At 42.8% G+C, this 19,450-nt stretch overlaps 1 protein-coding gene and 1 long non-coding RNA gene across 4 annotated transcripts in view; one reads left to right on the forward strand and one right to left on the reverse strand.

Moving 5' to 3' along the window:
- BTBD9 (BTB domain containing 9) overlaps nucleotides 1-5,889 on the reverse strand; it is a 399,597-nt gene extending 393,708 nt beyond the window's left edge. Inside the window, exon 1 of one of the 3 annotated variants that reach the window (XM_021098100.1) lies at nucleotides 5,744-5,889. The gene's annotated coding sequence lies outside the window, so the exon portion shown is untranslated. 3 annotated transcript variants of the gene reach the window in all.
- On the forward strand, nucleotides 6,097-13,992 carry LOC110261680. Its single transcript, XR_002346133.1, has 5 exons — nucleotides 6,097-6,692; nucleotides 8,416-8,526; nucleotides 9,478-9,552; nucleotides 12,274-12,414; nucleotides 13,729-13,992. It is a non-coding gene; the product is annotated as an uncharacterized LOC110261680 (long non-coding RNA).

The raw sequence follows: 19,450 nt of genomic DNA on the forward strand, positions 1-19,450 counted from the left end.
TCTGCACAAGGATAGTTTGAGTCCCTTATTCAGCTGAACTCCCTTATAACTTCCTATAACAGATGAGAACTAACATTTGTGCTATATGAGTGTATGAAACATAGAAGATCCAAAGTATATCTGCATACAAGAAAGTCGTCCTTATATTCTGGCTCTTCTCTACCCACATTTCTGTGATTATATCTCATCCTGTTTCTTTCCTTCAAGTTTTGCCCATTTTGCCCATCCTATTATAATGGTCCCAAGTACAGGAAGTGTATTATTTGCTTACCCTATTAACCTGCAAAGTGCCTAATACAAAACACAGGTGTAATCTTAACACCTATTACTATTATTTTATAAACTGGACTCTCTGACATTTGTGGGGGGGGGGGTCTTAACACAAAGTCAAAGCACCAAGCTTTGCATCAGCTATTCAAAAGAAATTTTCTATAGTTATTGTGTTTGTGTGTGTGTAGCTGTAAAGTTAGAAACAATAAGAGGATGAATGAAATCTGCGTGTGAGTTTGTGCAGTCACACACAAGGACAGTAATAAACTTCAAAGCTTCAAACAATGCTGTGTGCCGAGCACCACACCAAATTCTGGAGAAGACAGAAATAAGAATGAGAGGAGGTCCATGGAATTGGAAAGCAGACTGGTACATCTAGAGAGCCTGCAGGATGCTATTTCCTTATCCTTCTCTAAACTCTCTCCAGGTTTTCCATCAACCTCAATCTCTTTGTTAGCCTCTATGCTGGTTTCCCTTCTTTCGTTAACGCTCTAATCAGTGGCTCTCAAAGTATGGTCCTGGAAATACAACAGCATCACCTGAGAATTTGTTCAAAATGCAAATTCTTGAGCCCCACCCAGACCTACTAAATCAGAAACTTCAGGGGTGGGACTTAGAAATCTGTGTTTTACCAAAGCCTCCAGTTATTTCTGATGCATGCTCAAGTCTGAGAATCCATCTAAATTTGACCTAAGTTGTTGTTGCCAAAAGTTCCCCCTCCTTGCCCTTTCCAGTTTTTACTCTTGGCACTGCACTGTGCTATTATGCACATATTATATTAATCTCCATGACAATTCTTCTTCTTTTTTTTTTTTTTTGTCTTTTTAGGGCTGCACCCGCAGCATATGGAGGTTCCTAGGCTAGGGGTCCAATCAGAGCTGTAGCCACCAGCCTACGCCACAGCCACAGCCACAGCAACTCAGGATCTGAGCCTCATCTGCAACCTACACCACAGCTCACGGCAATGCCGGATCCTTAACCCACTGAACAAGGCCAGGGATGGAACCCGAAACCTCATGGTTCCTAGTCGGATTCATTAACCCCTGAGCCATGATGGGAACTCCTCCATAACCATTCTTTAAAGTATTATTAACCCAATTTTTCATAAGAAACTTTGTTTAGAGATGCTAAATAACTTGCCCAAGGTCACCCAACCCAACCAACAGCGGCATAACAGAGATTTGACTTCAGGTTTTTCTAACTCCAATGTCCACAGTATTAACTACTGTACTAACTCCTAGAATGGTACCACTTCCACAACCCCGGGGACTGTCAGTTACAATTATCCCAAAACTATCTCATAAACTCTGGAATAGAATTTCTAGTTACCTAATGGACCAACATGCCATAATTTCTTCCCTCCACTGTTGGTCTGTTCCTTCTCCTGTATTTTCTAACTTAATGTCCTCATAAACACCACTTACTCAAGCTAGACATGTCACCTTTGACTTCTCTGTCTCACCTCCAGCTGTTCAAAACATTTAGAAATTTTAACATCTAAAATATCTCTACAAGCCACCCATTCCCACTGTCTCTCTTCAGGCTCCCAGCCTCTCTCACCTGCATCCTACCTGGTCTCCCAACCTCTCCTTTGTCATGCAATTCTGCATATGAAACTGCCAGTTAATGTTTTGATTATTCTATCTTCCAAAGCTCTCCATCACCAACACAGAGGTAGAGTTAGAAGGAGGGAGTCTAGGTTTTTTGGAATGGAGGGCCCACTTATAATTTAGCTCCAACTATCCCTTGCCAGCATCATCACTTCTGCCATACAAGAAGCCTACAAAAAACAATCCAAGGTTTTCCAAAACTCTCATTCAATTTCAACATTTGGCAACTTTGTCTATGCTCTCCTCTCTGCCTGGAATGACTGCTTTCCCTTTCCTACATCGCAAAATACGAGTTCAACTTCAGGGCTAAGTTCCACCCTCTTATATTTAAAGTTTTCCCCAACTCTATAATTCATCCCCCTGCCAAAGTGACTACTCCTTCAGCATTTTATTCATCCCAAAAGTGGTAACTTTTTTCTTTTAGGGCCCCACCTGCAGCACATGGAAGTTGCCAGCCTAGGGGTCGAGTAGGAGCTGCAGTGAGAGAGGCCAGTGATCAAACTCGCGTTCTAGTGGATACTAGTCAGGTTCTTACCCCGCTGAGCCAACTCCAGTAACACTTTTTTTTAATTGAAGTGTGGCTGATTTACAATGCTGTGTTTAAAAGTGATGAACCTGGAGTTCCTCTTGTGGCTCAGCAGTACTGAATCTGTCTAGTATCTATGAGGATGCAGGTATGATCCTTGGCCCCAATCAGAGGGTTAAGGACCCAGCATTGCTGTGAGCTGCAGTGTAGGGGTGTAGGTTGGCGGCTACAGCTCCAATTCAACCCCCAGCCTGGGAACTTCCATATGCTGCAGACCCTAAAAAGACAAAAAAAAAAAAAAGAGTGATGAACTCTTCTCATAAAAATTATGATTAGTGTTTGTCTCCTCTCATGAATTCCTGGTAACTCAGGTATACTGCATTTTATTCTTTGTCTTCCTAGCCAGCACCCAATAAATATTTGCTGAGTTATTAAATAATGCAACATTTGGTGTTGCAACATTACAAAGGTTGGCAATACAACTTCAGGTTTATGCAACAGTCAAAAGAATGCTCACTTAACAAAAGATGAAGACTAAGGGTTCAATATTTAGCAACAGCACCTTTAACTTTCTCAAATCTTTTTGTCAATATTTTTGAGCACCCTTTCTTCAAATGACCCTTTTCCAGCTAACATTATTTGTATTTTTACAAGGTCAGCGGTAACTACAAACTTCATAGGCCACTAAAGGAGATAATCCTAAGCAAAACTGTGTCACCGAGAGTGGCTGGATAATTGCTTTGGGTACATCATTTCAGGAAATTTCCAATGGATCAGCCCAAGCACATCAGGTAGATTTTAGAAATGAGGACATGCGCTGCTGACTAAGTACAGAAGATACAGACACATTAGTGAGGCATTTATTCTAATTAGTAACTGAAATCAGAGGTATATTGTACCTCTGATTTGGTTCAACTACAGTATTTGGTTCAATCTGATTCTGGTTTAACTACAATATCCTTTCATTTTAAGTAAAGATAACACTTAGTCTTGTCTAAGACTCTACTTTGAGTAACACAACTCCCACCCCTCTCAAGCAGGCTCTATCTTGTTATCAGTGGAATGGTGATAAACCTGCCTTAGTCTTAATACTTGCCCTTCCCCACCTGCTAAACCTTATCTTCCCAAATCTCCCCTATCAGAGACTTCTGCTCCACTCATAGGACATGTAAAGTGCCTCAATATATCACCCAATGACCAAATTCACAGTTTTCTCAACATACGACTATCTCTTCTCTAAGAGAAATTTCACACTTCTTTCAAAGACAAGATCAGGAGTTCCAAATCGTTAACAAATCCGACTAGGAACCATGAGGTTGCGGGTTCAATCCCTAGCCTTGCTCAGTGGGTTAAGGATCCGGCATTGCCATGAGCTGTGGTGTAGGTTGCAGACTCAGCTTGGATCCCGAGTTGCTGTGGCTCTGGCATAGACCGGTGGCTACAGCTCCGATTAGACCCCTAGCCTGGGAACCTCCATATGCCACAGGACAGCCAAAAAAAAAAAAAAAAGAAAATCCAGGAACACTGGCACCCAGCTTCCCAAAGAAGACAGAAGTCTAGTTCTCTGCCCTAGAAAAGGCAAAAAAAAAAAAAAAAGAAAGAAAAAGAAAAATGACAAAGACAAGATCAAATCTTACCTCTCCCAAAGAATTCACTCACTCAGCCCACAAGTCTTATCTCTTCTAAACTTCTACTACACTCAAAAGTATAGCATTTCACATAACACCTGTTTACACACCTCATTTGGTTTCATAATTATATTACATGTTTTATTTTCCTAGCTAGACTGTTTGCTTTTAAAGGGGGAAAAAAAAAAAAACAGGTCTTTTATGTCATTTGTAATCCCACAATCCTCTTCCCACATATAGCATAATAACGGGCAGAGGGGACAAAGGTATTAACTACTTGAAGGACTGAGTTAAATGCTTGCTATACACTGACCCATGACTTATCCGTGGTGTCATATATAATAAATATTTATTACGTGCCTATCCTGTGGCAGGCACTTTCGTAGGTACTAGAGATATGGCCCTGAAGAAAACAAACATGATTTCTGTCCTAAAAGGTATTGTATTTCAGCGCGCAAGATACTGAATTCCAAGTAACGGAGCAAGGTTGTCACTGGTTCCAAGATGAAAGAACCTCAAGCAACATACTTTACAGATCCTCAGTGATGCAACTGAATCACAGAATTTTAACGCTAAATGGAAAGTTACAAGTTGTTTTTTTTTAATTTCCTGCACAAATCATGATTAAATGTCAGTATAGTCTCTTTCTGCCGGTTCTAGGCACTGCCTTCATCAACAGTCAGAAAAGGCTGACTGCTTTTCTACCTCCCATACTCCATTCTCCCAAGCATGGTCACTACACCCATCACACATCTACCCACGAGGGAGTCCAGCGCATCAAGAAGAAAGCACTGGACTGATAATTAGCTGCACCTTTCCAATCAAGCTTGTAAGACCATCTACATTTTCTAGCCCACACGCCGAACAGAATCTGTATTTTCTGCCTAGTAAACAGCAAGCCTCCATTACTTTTAAGAAAAACAAAAACCACCGCCTCCACACTTCCTTGGCCCTAATAATGACAGAAGAGCAACATAGTTTAGGGAAATAAAACAGGTGATTTGAGTATAGGAAGAAGAACCATAGATGGCTATCTGTCCCTTGGCTTCAAAATCTGCAGCAACAATGTGATAAAAATGCTCAGGGCCGCCAAAGTTTTGTGCGTGCATTAAACACGTGCACACACCCATGAAGTTGGAAACACCAGGCAACAGGTTGGCCGCCCCCTCTACACTGACAGATCGCCTTCCCCAGGTCGTGGGTGTGTCTGATGCCGCACGCAGGCACAGATTCACAACTCTCTCCATAACAACCCTCTCCTCCTCGGGGCCCAGCCAGGGCAGGGGCGTTGAAGGCCCCAGCAATGCCAAACTTTCCGAACCCCAATCACAGCGTCCCCGGTTCCGCCTCGGCCAGGTCTCGAGGGGCAGCAGGTGAGGCTACTCCGGGAACCCGGGCTTCTCGGGATTCCGACTTCTCGGTCCGAAGCCTGGCAGAGCCACCCCGAACCACCGCCCCACCCCGACGCCTGCTCCCCACGACACCTTTCAGGACTAAAGAGGCTTCGCTGATCCCCGGCTGCCGCTTGCCAGAGCGCCCGCGCCCAAGAATTGACCCTCGTCAGCCCCCGTCCCCGCTCTGTCCCCGCTCCTTCCCCGCCCCCGGAGAAAGCGGCTGCGGGGCATGGAGGGGAGCGCGTCCCCGCGCCCCGGGCCCGCGCAGCAGGTGCGGCCAGGCCCCACCTCCCCAGCGAGGCCGCGGCTACTCACTCCCACGATGTTCCTCTGCGACCTCGCCGCGGGCACAGACGCCTCTTCCGCCCGCTTCGCACCCCCCTCGTAGCCACCGCCCCCTCGGCCGCTGCCGTCACCGCCGTCCTCGCCACCGCCGCCGCCGCGGCGCGCGTCCGCTCTCACGCACACCGCCGTGGCCGCGCACGCGCCTCTGCGCGCTGGCGTCACTTAGCAACCGATCGGTGGCGGGCCCGCGGGATCCGGGGATTTAGGACCCGGAGTTACCTCCCGCGGGTTTTGCGGCTTACCCCACCCGCGAGACCCGCTGCCCTCTAGAGTAGGGGGCCCCAGGGTGTGGCCGTCCTGCCGGCACCTGGCTCAGGGTAAGTCATGTCAGTGTACGTCACTGTTTGGCGTAACTGATTGCGTCACTGCAAGTGGGAAGGTCCCTGTCGCAATCGCTGGGGCGCCCGTGGAAAGAGCAGCGGCCTTGTCCAGAGTTGGGAGGACACCACGGCCAGTTCTGCAGCGTTCAGGAAGTCTCTCCAAAGACTGGGACCAGAAGGGGCTGAGTGCACGGCTAATGTGGAAGACCGCTGAATGACACTCGTTCACTAGCAGCAGCGTGTGACGGACCTGGCCTAATTCCCCAGACTGTTTCCTCATTTTATAAATGAGGATAACTACCCATTCTGCCTACGTTGGAGAATTGTGCGGCTAAAAGAAAATAATGTATGCAAAGGTGTTTTTAAAGTATAAGGCTCACTGGACTTTAAAACATCTTTTTTATAAGAGAAAACAGTCGGGCAAGAGCAGTTAAGAGCCTGGACTTTGGAGTCAGGGAAACCTAGGTACAAATCTGATCCTGCTTGTTGGACAGTCAATTCTGCTTGATCTGTGGGCAAACTGGAGGTCCGGGGTGTGGGGATTTGGAGACAATAACTGGAAAGCATGCTTAATTCCAGACAAAGTTTCGTGAGTAAAGGTATGCAAGTGAAAATGGACAGAAAGAGCAAAGCTTGAGGCAGAAGACCATTACGAGGTCATAGCTGTACTCCACATAAGAAGTGGTCAGAGGCTTAACCAAAGCATTGGCAGTGGGAATAGGCAGAGGAAGGGATAGAGGTGAGCACTGTTGAGGTAGTAGAGTTGACAGCACTGAGTGAGGGAAAGACAAGTAGGCCAAGTTTCTAGTATGGGTGCCGGGGTAAATGGTGGGGACATTTAACAAGATGTGAAGAAGAATGAGTCTAAGTTATCTACAAGTTTCTTTCTTTTTTTTTTTTTTTTTTTTTTGTCTTTTTGCCTTTTCTAGGGCCACTTCCGAGGCATATGGAGGTTCCCAGGCTAGGGGTCTAATTGGAACTGTAGCCACTGGCCTATGCCAGAGCCACAGCAATGCGGGATCCGTGCCACATCTTCGACCTACACCACAGCTCAAGGCAATGCTGGATCCATAACCCACTGAGCAAGGCCAGGGACTGAACCCGAAACCTCATGGTTCCTAGTCAGATTCCGTTAACCACTGAGGATTCGTTAACCACTGTGCCACGATGGGAACGTCTATAAGTTTCTGATCTAAGGTACTAGATAATAACAGTGACAGTCCGAGGAGGATGATCAGATTTGTGGGATATGATGATAAGTTCAAAAATGGATATGTTGGGGAAACATTTATTCTTCACTCATCATGTTTCCTTCAATACAAAGTAACATTCATTTGTACATAATATAATCCTGGCTTCTCACTGCACCTGCCTCCAGCTCACTCCTCGCTGGAGCAGTGATTTCCTGGCTGATGAAATTAAAAGGAGAAAATGGATATGTGTAGCCCATACCATTTTTTCTTCTTAAAGCTTCTGGAGTCCCCTCATGGCCCAGCAGGTTAAGGATTCAGTGTTGTACTGCTGTGGCTCCAGTCACTGCTGTGGCACAGGTTCAGTCCCTGACCCAGGAGCTATCACATGCTGTGGGTGTAGCCAAAAAAAAAAAAAAAGAAAGAAAGAAAAAAGAAAAGAAGAAAAGAAAGCTTCCATTAGGGAAATTTGTGTTCTCTGATTCACCAGGAGCAGGGCCTAGGGGTGGGATTGAGGGTGCCTAGTCCAGGAATACAAGTTAGTAAAGCTATTTTTTTTTTTTTTTTTGTCTTTCTAGGGCTGCACCCATAGCATATGGAGGTTCCCAGTCTGGGGGAGGGGGGGGTCAAATCAGAGCTACAGCTGCCAGCCTACGCCAGAACCACAGCAACGCCAGATCCGAGCCATGTCTGCGACCTACATCACAGCTCACGGCAATGCCAGATCCTTAACCCACTGAGCAAGGTCAGGGATCAAACCCACAATCTCATGGTTCCTAGTCTGGATTCATTTCCTCTGCGCCAAGACTGGAACTCCCCTATTTGATTTTAGACTTTAGCATTAGGGAGCTCTGCGTCCACAGGTAATATCCAATACCAACTTTGTTAGTTATAGTATACAGAATTATGGTCCCTGAAAGAGGTTCATGTCCTAATCTCCAGAACCTGTGAATGTCACCCTACATGGCAAAAGGGACTTTGCAGGTGTGTTAAATTAGGGATCTTGAGATGGGTTATCTTGGATTGTCTGGTGGGCTGGAGGCAGGAGAGTGGGAGTCAGAGAATGAGATTCAATGATGAAAGCAGAGGTCAGAGAGAAAGATTTTAAGAATCTGCACTGCTGGCTTTGCAGATGGAGCCAAGGAATGCTGGTGGCCTCTAGAAGCTGGAAAAGGCAGGGAAACAGATTCTCCCCTCAAGCCCTGCCAACGCCTTGATTGTAGGATCTCTTATCTCCAGAACTGTAAGATAATAAATTTATGTTGTTTTAAGCCACTAAGTTTGCGGTAATTTTTAACAACAGCAATAGGAAAGGAATATATTCAATAATAAAGATGATAGTTTGTCTCTTGCTGCATTCTCTTTTACCTAGAGGAAAAAAAAAGAGATAGAGAGAACGCAATTTATTAGGCTCCCTCAAAGACAACTGCAATGTAACTGTAGCTTGATGAAGGGAACCTTTGTACCCAGAGGGAAATATCCTATAAGCAGCTGAATTAACACAGGTCTTTGAATGAGGAGAGACATTGAGTTAAAAGAGATTTAGAGGACATTAACTTACAATTGGTCATTTAAGTCCTAGGCCTGGATGAGGTCAATCAAAGAACATAGAAGAAATAGTACAGAGGATCCCGGGAAGCACTTCGTTTAAAAGGCAGTGGCAGATGCACAGAAACCCACAGTCTGAGGGACAATGCTAGAGAGAGAAAAGAACCAGGGGAGTGTAATGCCTCTGGAGGCAAGGGAGGAAAGAACTGAAAAGGGGAGATGGAGCCATCTGAGCCAGAGACCACAAATAGGGCAAGTATATCAAGGGCTGAAAAGGATTGGATTTAGCAACACAAATGTGGCTGGTGACCATCAATAGCAGTTGTAGTGAGTTAGTAGAGGTAGACACCAAATTCCTGGGGTCTGAAAAGCAGGTCACTAGAGTGGATTGGCATCTGGACTAGTTGGTGGGAGTTTGGGATTTTAGTCTTGGTTCTAGCTGTTAACTAGCTAAGTAACCTTTGGCAACTTGGCTATTCCAGGCTTGGGTTTTTCATCTATCAAAGGAGAAGATCAGATTGTCTATGATTTTCACATAAATTCCTAGAGTCCCCTTAACTTTATACTAGACTCATTTGCTTATAACAGCACACTTCAAATCCTATTCATTTCACCAAACAGTGAGAGTCAGTGTTTTATGTTCCAGCTTATGTCCAGACACTATGGATATGGATATGACACAATCGCTCAAAAAACTCAGTTTAGGAAGGAAGTTAAATATGTAAGTATGTAATTTCCATTGTTGTCGTTTTTTGTTTTTTGGTTTTTTTTTTTTTTTTTTTTTTGATCTTTTTGTCTTTTTAGGGCCGCATCCATGGCATATGGAGATTCCCAGGCTAGGGGTCGAATCAGAGCTATAGCTGCAGGCCTATGCCACAGACAGCAACGCCAGATACGAGCCGCATCTTCGACCTGCACCACAGCTCACGGCAATGCCGGATCCTTAACCCACTGAGCGAGGCTAGGGATCGAACCCACAACCTCATGGTTCCTAGTCGGATTTGTTTCCTCTGCGCCACAATGGGAACTCCGGCATTGTTCTTTTTTAAACAAAGAAAGGAATAAATTGAATGAACTGTGACTATAACACAATATACTCCATTCTATAAGAGAATTCTGTAGAAGTGACATGAGGGATATATAAAATAATACAGATGAGGGAGCAATCATTGTTTCCAAATGTAAATCAAGGTATTACGTTTATCTACTTTCTCAGGTGGACACAATGTGCCTCAAAAAATGGACACAACCAGGGAATACCCTGGTGGCACAGTGGGTTAAGGATCCAGCCTTGTCACTGCTGTAGCTCCTATCATTGCTGTGGCACAGGTCTGATCCCTAGCCTGGGAACTTCCACATGCCACAGGTGTAGCCAAAAAAAAAAAAAAAGATGAATATAACCATGGTGATTTCGGAAAAGCAAACAAGAGAGTTGTGCTCATTTGCCACTCATCATTGAACATCACTTCTAAGTAGCTTTGTGATCTGAATGAATATTTATGCAAAACTATTTCTAAACCAAGTACACTTGTTAAATCAGAAAAGATGCACACATTTAAAAACTGAATACAAGAATAATTTATTTACTTATCCACCAGATCCAACTGGAAACATTTGTTAAACTTGCCATGCTCTGTTCCATTTACTCATCTAATCCTCATGTATTTTCTCATTTGATTTCACAAACATCAGCTTATTGTATCAGTAACTGACATTCTCTCTGTTTTAGCCGGTGGGAATACAAAGTTTAAGTAACTGGGCCAAGGTCATACTAACAGCAGTTAAGTTGTAGATCAGGCATCCTCTCCCCTATGTAGTCTAAGTGCCCTGCCTCTGTACTGTTACATCATGTGCACGCCTTTATTTTAGCAATTTACTGTAATAATGGTGATGCTTTGTGCCAGGTACTGTTTTAGGTACATTCTGGGCATTAACTCATTTAAGTCTCATAATAGCCCTTTGAGGTAGTGATGTTAGTAATCACAATACTTTATACTTCAGGTAACTATGGTATTTAAGGGTTAAGTAGTTTACTCAAGGTCACACAACAGTGAGGAGCCAGGATTCAAACCCAGGTAGTTGGGTTCTGGAGTCCATGCTCTTAACCCACCCCCAGGCTGCTGCCTTCCTTCGTACCATGCACCCTCTGCTGATAGTGAAAGACTAGACAACAGAGTTTACCGAACTCACCAGTGCAGTTATGACAGGGTTGTTGTGTGTGATGTCCCTTTGTATTCCCTATTAAATGAACACAAGAGAAATTTTCTCTCTCAACCAACTGCCATGAAACTCTTGGCTATTCCTGAGTGACTGACAGGTTCTCTCCTTATAGGCAATGCGAATTACATAACTGGCTGTTTTCTCCTTTCATTCTGACTACCCGGAAGCTCTTGAGAAATTTATGGCTTGGTATTAGTAACTGGAAGGACCCTTGGCCTGCATATCTATACTCTGTTGGTTTGAAATTTTTCAAAAAGCTGGAAAAAATAGTCTAAATTCTTCTTTATTTTCTAAATTATTGGCATTGTACATTTATTCTATAATTAGAAAAAGTAAACTTTTGAAAAGTTGCAGTTTTGCATGATTTCTCATGCATGTTTTAAAAAGAAAAGTTGCAGTTTTGCATGATTTCTCATGCATGTTTTAAAAAGAAAAGTTGCAGTTTTGCATGGTTTTTCTTTGACCCTGTGGTCAAGAACTGTTTGAGGTTAAGTTTCATGAGTTCAATATAGAATCCTAGTTCCTATAAAACCAGGAGTTCTGTGACCCTAAAAGTCCAGATCAATGGAATTGGTGGTCAGACAGATCAGAAAGTATCTCAAGTAGCATAAAACCAGCAAGTTGTGGCCCTCCTTATTTATAACCTATATCTCATTTGGAATGCATAAGCAATGAGATCCTGCTCTATACCACAGGGAACTGTATCTAGTCACTTATGATTGAACATGATAGAGGATAATGTGAAAAAAAGAATGTATATATGTGTATGACTGGACACTATGCTATTCAGTAGAAACTGACAGAACACTGCAAACGAACTATAATGGAAAAAGTAGGAGTTCCCGACGTGGCGCAGTGGTTAACGAATCCGACTAGGAACCATGAGGTTGCGGGTTCGGTCCCTGCCCTTGCTCAGTGGGTTGACGATCCGGCGTTGCCGTGAGCTGTGGTGTAGGTTGCAGACGCGGCTCGGATCCCGCGTTGCTGTGGCTCTGGCGTAGGCCGGTGGCTACAGCTCTGATTCGACCCCTAGCCTGGGAACCTCCACATGCCGTGGAAGCGGCCCAAAGAAATGGCAAAAAGACAAAAAAAAAAAAAAAAAAGAAAAAGTAAAAACCATTAAAAATTTTTTCCTAAAGCCATCCATTTCATGGGAGGCATTATTTAGATTTTTCTACAGCCAGAGTGAGCAACTTAATTTCTACTTTGAAATTTTTTTCAGTCCAAATGATCATTCTCCAGCAGGACATTCAAATGCCTAAAGCCTGGGCAAATGCTTTACACTCAGCCAGCAGACTTTTACCAAGTGTGGTGTGAGCATCTGGGATTGCCAGATTTGAAATCTATTGACCTCTAAATATCGGTAAGTAATGTGAACTTTGTTTTTTTAAAAAATGACTTGTCTGTGAGTTTGCATACCCTCTATTAGATAGAACTTTACAAACTCGAACCCTTCATTCTTCTTATTTTGAAGAGTTGGTTTTTTTAAGGAAAATCTTGGACTGCCTGCAGGTGCTCCCTCTATCCAGCACCATGCAGAGAGAAATGTTCCTATTTAGGTGAGAATCCCAACAGGATGACTCACTCTTCACAAAACCACCTACCATCTGCTGATCTGATTACTGAGCTCTGAACAATATGTATCTGCTTTTAGTGAGCAAGGGTATTAGCTGGTCCCTCAGAAATCTGCATACCTGCCCACACTGTCCGGAGCTCATACATACAGAAATCTCACCTCCTACCAGGAGTGTTTTACTGACTTGTCTTTTGACTATTGTGACCTCTACATCCATAAAGGGATTTAAGAAGAGACAGCTCCATTGAGCCCACTAGTGCATTTCCTCTAGATCTACTGCGCCCTCGGTCATTTTACGTCCCTTATGGAAAATCCCATGAGAGAATTTTCTTTCAGGGCCAAATGTCATGAAATGCTTGGCTGAACTTGAGTAACTGATGTGTCTTCCTTACAGACAAGTAGATTGTATAACTAGATGTGTTTCTCTTTTCACTTTGGCTGTCATGAAGTTCCGGGTCAGTTTTCAGCTCAGCTTTAGTGCTTACATAGGAACCTGAGGCCTGTGTGTCTGCGTTCTAATATATTCCCTGTCCTAACCTATTTGCATATGGGTTTTCTCTTGCTCAGATTTACTTCTAATATTCTACATTATGTGTGTAACTGCACTAGCCACCTCAGGTTGATCATGGGAAAGCTAAGGAATGGGTGATAATAATGCTTAATGTTGACTACCTTAGGGATAGTCCCTTCCCTCACTTCAGGCGAGAGTTAAGCCTTGTGGACCTGGAGTTCCTGCTGTGGCACAAGGGGGTTGGCTGTGTCTGGGCAGTGCCAGGATGCAGGTTTGATCCCCATCCTGGCACAGTGGATTAAACGATATGGCATTGCCGCAGCTGTGGCATAGGCTGCAGCTGCATCTGTGATCTAATCTGATCCCTGGCCCGGGGAACTTCCATATGCTTTGGGGAGGCAAAAAAATGGAAACAAGAACAAAGAGAAAAAACTTGTGGACCCTTCCATGCTGCTAAGGATATTTTGTTTACAAGGTCTTCAGGGTTTTACATCGACCAAACAACCAGAAAAATGAATTATTTTCAAAGAAGTTTCAGTATTATCGCACATCTAGAGAGTCACTGTTAACTGTGCTGTTTTTCTCCCGAGGGAGGCAGACAGGTAAAGTAAGCGTGGCAAGCATGAGTGGGAAGCCTCAACCCCCGGATTCTCCAATCAAACGCTTTTCTCACAGCCTCTGCCAGTATACTCTTCCTGTTGGCCACACTATGAAGAATTAACTTTCCTGTATCTAATCTAAATCACATTTTTTGCTGTAAATCAACTAAAATGGAAAAAATAAAAATCATAAAATAATAAAATAAAATCAGTATAAGCAAATAAATAAATATAAATCACAATTTTTGCTATAAATCCTTTTCCACCTCATGTATTACTGATCTATTTGTGTCACTGGTGTATATATTTGCACATATACACTTTAACTGAAGGTACATGGAAAGAGCCGAAGCAGGAATCATCGTTGTTATAATTCATTTTTTATATTTGCTATATCAAAGGTTGAAAGATAACTTAGTACCCCATGACCATTAGCTATTGTCCTCAAACATCAGTGTATCCATGATATAAGATTTTAATCCTGTATTTATCTTGAGAATAGGACAATAAAGCTGCTTTGTAAATGTAAGGATTTAAAAGATTTGTTCAGGAAATATTTTGTAATCCTGTTTTGGCATTCTTTTTTTTAATATACCAGGAACCTCAAAAAACAGAAGTAGTGCAGACCTATTTCCTATTTCAGTTTTTATTTCCTGGGTTACTCTGTCAGGCACAAAGGGTATACAGAGATTGAAAATACAGTTCTTGTTCTTGAGGACTATCAGTTTAAAACCGTGCTATCCAATATGGTAGCCTAAGCCACGTGTGGCTATTTAAATTAAAAATTTAGGGTTGCAGTTGCTGTGCAGGTTCGACCCCTGGCCTGGGAACCTCCACATGCTGTGGGTGTGGACAAAATTTTTTTAATTAAAAAATTAAATTAAAAATAATAAAAATTTAGTTCTTCAGTGATACTAGTGACACTAGTCACATCTCAAGAGCTCAATAACTAGTGGCTAGTGGCTACTATACTGGACAGTACATATATAATATGTTTTTCTCAGTGCAGAAAGTTCTATTGGATAATGCGGCTCTAGAAGTCATATGGGAATCAGACAAGGTAGAGCAAGGTAGTTTCAAACTAAGAAAGATCTTGTGTGAGGTGTGCATAAAAATGACTTGGGGGCATGTTGAGTCCTACCAGAGGTTCTGCTTTGAGGGGTACTGTGGGAGTCTGTCTTTAACTAGTACCCTGGCTGATTGTGATAAAGAGGGTATATAAACTACACTGAGAAAAACCAATGGAGAGTAAGTGGGAATAGCTGAATAGAATGATTCTGAACTTCCTGCCTAAATGGCATCTGGGTGCTTGAGCAAATTTAAATTTAAGTTTGAGGAGTTTCTGTCGTGGCGCAGCAGAAACGAATCTGACTAGGAACCATGAGGTTGTGTGTTCGATCCCTGGCCTCTCTCAGTGGCTTAAGGATCCGGCGTTTCCGTGAGCTGTGGTGTAGGTTGCAGTTGTGGCTCGGATCTGGTGTGGCTGTGGTGTAGGCCGGCAGCAACAGCTCCAATTAGACCTCTAGCCTGGGAACCTCCATATGCCTCGGGTGCAGCACTAAAAGGACAAAAGACAAAAATAAAAAATAAAGTAAGTTGATTTCGAGACAAGAGTGCTGGGACTACTTTTGTTCCTTAAGAGTTATAGAGCATTTTGTGCCCATTACATGTCTGAAGACATTATTATAAGTGCCTCCAATTTGTCATGTGCACTTTATTTTATTTATTTTTCGTTATGGCACTCAGTGGTTTGATGTAGGATCTCAGTTCCCAGACCAAGGATTGAACCTACGCCATAGCGGTGAAAGTGCCAAATCCTAACCACTGGACCACCAGGGAATTCTCCATCATGTTTTTTATTTTATTTCACGTATTTTATTTATTTCATTTTATTTTTTGTCTTTTTTTTTTCAGGGCCAAACCCACGGCATATGGAGGTTCCCAGGCTAGGGGTCTAATCGGAGCTGTAGCCACCAGCCTACGCCAGAGCCACAGCAACACCAGATCTGAGCCATGTCTGTGACCTATACCACAGCTCACGGCAATGCCAGATCCTTGACCCAGTAAGTGAGGCCAGGGATCGAACTTGTGTCTTCATGGATGCCAGTCAGATTCGTTTTCACTGAGCCACAACAGGAACTTCCCATGTATATTTTAAATGCCTGAAAAAGGTATCTTATAGTTTAGTCAGGATAGGATAGGCTATGCAACAGCAAAAAATAATTCCAACATATGCGACTTTTTGCAGAAGGAAAAGAGAAAACTCTGGAAGGCTCACACTAATAGTTAAATTTTTTAGCCCAAAGGTAACAGACACCACTTCTACTCACAACTCATGCCAGCATTAGTCACAGAACCAACCTTAGGGGAGTCTTGACATGCATCCTCCAGAGTAGAGGAGAATCAGATATCAGCGAGCAGCAGGAGTGATACCCCAGTAATGGTAAAGGAAACAGCAATCAAGCTGCAAGACAGGTGAAACCCCCAGAAATACACAGTAGGGTGGTGAATGGCAAAGACCTAAAGAACCAGGATGAACTTTTAGAAAAATTATTGGCTTGAGAAAGATAAGATGACTAAGAACAGAATGCTGAGTTTTCTGCACAAACATCCTTGATTATCTCTCTCTTTTAGAGAGGCTTGATCCTGAAAGGGATCTTATCTGAGGCTTCAAGTTCTTTCTTGAGAGGATAATGTAGGGCATTATGATAGAGGCCCAGGGACACATCTGTGCACTGACAGTACTGTGCCAGAGGAAGACTAGGAAGCCAGCGCCCTAGGGGAGTCCTGCCTCTGTGTGAACTCTGGGAGAAGACTATTCAGTCCAATGGCTGCCTTGAGGGCCCCTTGTGTGCCTCAGTTAAGGCAGCTCTGGAGAAGCCATTTATTCCACGGACACCAGGAGTTGTCTGTTCTGTTTTTGTTGTTGCTGTTTCGGTCTTGGTTAACTTCTTTTAAGCCATGAAGTGCGCCTCTGATTTTGCCATTGCCTGCACATATCAGTGTGCGTTAACATATACTGACAACTCTTCATAGATATTCAGTGGCTCGCCTTGTTGAAGGATTTCATTTCCTTGCTCTAGTGAACTCAAGAATGGCCATGTGACTAATTTTGGCGAGTGAAATGTGAGTGAAACTAATATGTGCCAGTTATAGCTGAAGCTTTTAATGCTCTCTGTCCTTCTGCCAAGATGATCAACAGTATTCCAGATAAAGACTGCCTCATCAGCTGTAGCTGAGACAATTGGTGGACACGTAATGTGAAGGAGAAATAAACTTTTGTTGTAAAGCCACTGAGATTTGAGGGATCATTTGTTACTGAAGCATAACCTCACCCATACAAACTGACACTATGTTTATTCTTTTAGTATCTGTGCAGATGAAGCCATCGAAGAAATCTACCAGGAAGACAGTGATGGATTTAGAATGGGAGATAAGGAGAAATATCTGTCCCAAAATACAATTAGATGAACTGACTTTCTTTTCTTTTTTTTTTTTTTTTTGTCTTTTTAGGGCCACACCCACACCGGAGGCAAATGCAAGTTCCCAGGCTAGGAGTCGAATTGGAGCTGTAGCTGCCAGCCTACACCACAGCCACAACAACTCAGGATCCAAGCCATGTCTGTGATCTACATCACAGCTCACAGTAATGCTGGATCTTTAACCCACTTAGTGAGGCCAGGGGTTGAACCCAAGTCCTCGTCGATACTAGTTGGGTTTGTTACCACTGAGCTACCACAGGAACTCCAAATATTAGGATAATTCTGTCCCAATATCATGAAAAGGAGTAAAATCAAGACTAAATGAAAGACTGGAGAAATATTTCTAAAACCTATGACAGAAAGAGTTAAGGCAAATAATCCAAAGGCGGGGGTGGGGGAATGAGCAAAGAACTAAACAAGCATTGCATAAAATAGGACATACAAATTGCCAAAAAATAGGAAAAGATTCTCAACTTGTGCTGAGGGAAATTAAAATCAGATGGGAGTGTAAATTGTTACAACCTTTCTGGAAAGCAATCTGATGGCATCTATTAAAATTTAATACTTACTCATAGATCCTCATAAGAGGCGACTGTCCTCTCCCCTCAAAAAATCCTAGTATAACACACACACATACCTTTACTGCAGTACTATTTATAGTAGGAAATTGGAAACAACCAGAATATCCATTCATGGAGGCATGATTAAATGAATTATGCACTATCTGTACTATGGAATATTACTTGGTTATTTAAAAGAATGGGATCTTGGATTTCCCTTCATGGCTCAGAGGTTAATGAACTTGACTAGGATCCATGAGGATGCAGGTTCAATCCCTGGCCTCACTCAGTGGGTTAAGGATCCAGTGTTGCTGGGAGCTGTGGTGTAGGCCAACAGCTGTAGTTCCAATTTGACCCCAGCCTGGAAACCTCCATATGCCATGGGTGTGGCCCTAAAATAGCAAAATAAATAAATAAATAAATAAATAAATAAAAGAATGGGCTCCACAACCACTATGGAAAACAGTATGCAAAAAAAAAAAAAAAAAAATGGAGTTCCCGTCGTGGTGCAGTGGTTAGCGAATCCGACTAGGAACCATGAGGTTGCAGGTTCGGTCCCTGCCCTTGCTCAGTGGGTTAACGATCAGGCGTTGCCATGAGCTGTGGTGTAGGTCACAGACATGGCTCGGATCCTGCGTTGCTGTGGCTCTGGTGTAGGCCGGCGGCTATGGCTCCGATTGGACCCCTAGCCTGGGAACCTCCATATGCCGTGGGAGCAGCCCAAAGAAATAGCAAAAAGACAAAAAAAAAAAAAAAAAAAAAAGGAAAACAGTATGGAGGTACCTCAGAAAACTAAATATAGAACTACCACATGACCCAGCAATTCCATTCTTGGGCATATATCTGGACAAAACTTTCATTGAAAAAGATACATGCACCCATATGTTCATTGTGGCACTATTCACAATAGCCAAGGCATGGAAACAACCTAAATGTCCATCTAAATGTTAGCCTAAATGTCCTAAATGTCCTAGATGAATGGATTAAGAGAATGTGGTGTATATATACACAATGGAATACTACTCAGCCATCAAAAAGAACAAAATAATGCCATTTGCAGCAACATGGATGGAACTAGAGACTCTCACACTAAGTGAAGTAAGTTAGAGAAAGACAAATACTGAATGATATCACTTTTATCTGGAATCTAATATATGGCACAAATAAACTCTTCCACAGAAAAGAAACTCATGGACTTGGAGCACAGACTTGTGGTTGCCAAGGGGGAAGGGGAGGGAGTGGGATGGACTGGGATTCTGGGGTTAATAGATACAAACTACATCTCCAATTTGACCCCTAGTCTGGGAACCTCCATATGCTGCGGGAGCGGCCCTAGAAAAGGCAAAAAGACAAAACAAACAAACAAAAACTATTGCATTTGGAGTAGATAAGCAATGAGATCCTGCTGTATATCACTGAGAACTATATCTAGTCACATGTGATGATGATGGACAATAATGTGAGAAAAAGAATATATATATATGTATATGTGACTGGGTCACTGCTGTATAGTAGAAAATTGACAGAATACTGTAAACCAACTATAATGGAAAAAATTAAAATCATTTCAAAAAATTAAAAAATGAAATGTCTATAAATGGGCAGAAAAACAAACAAAAATTATAAAAGAGTGGGATCTACAGATACTGGCCGTTAAAGATGTAATGATAC

Source organism: Sus scrofa, chromosome 7 (genome assembly GCF_000003025.6).
Source record: "Sus scrofa isolate TJ Tabasco breed Duroc chromosome 7, Sscrofa11.1, whole genome shotgun sequence".
Taxonomy (NCBI): Eukaryota; Metazoa; Chordata; class Mammalia; order Artiodactyla; family Suidae; genus Sus; species Sus scrofa.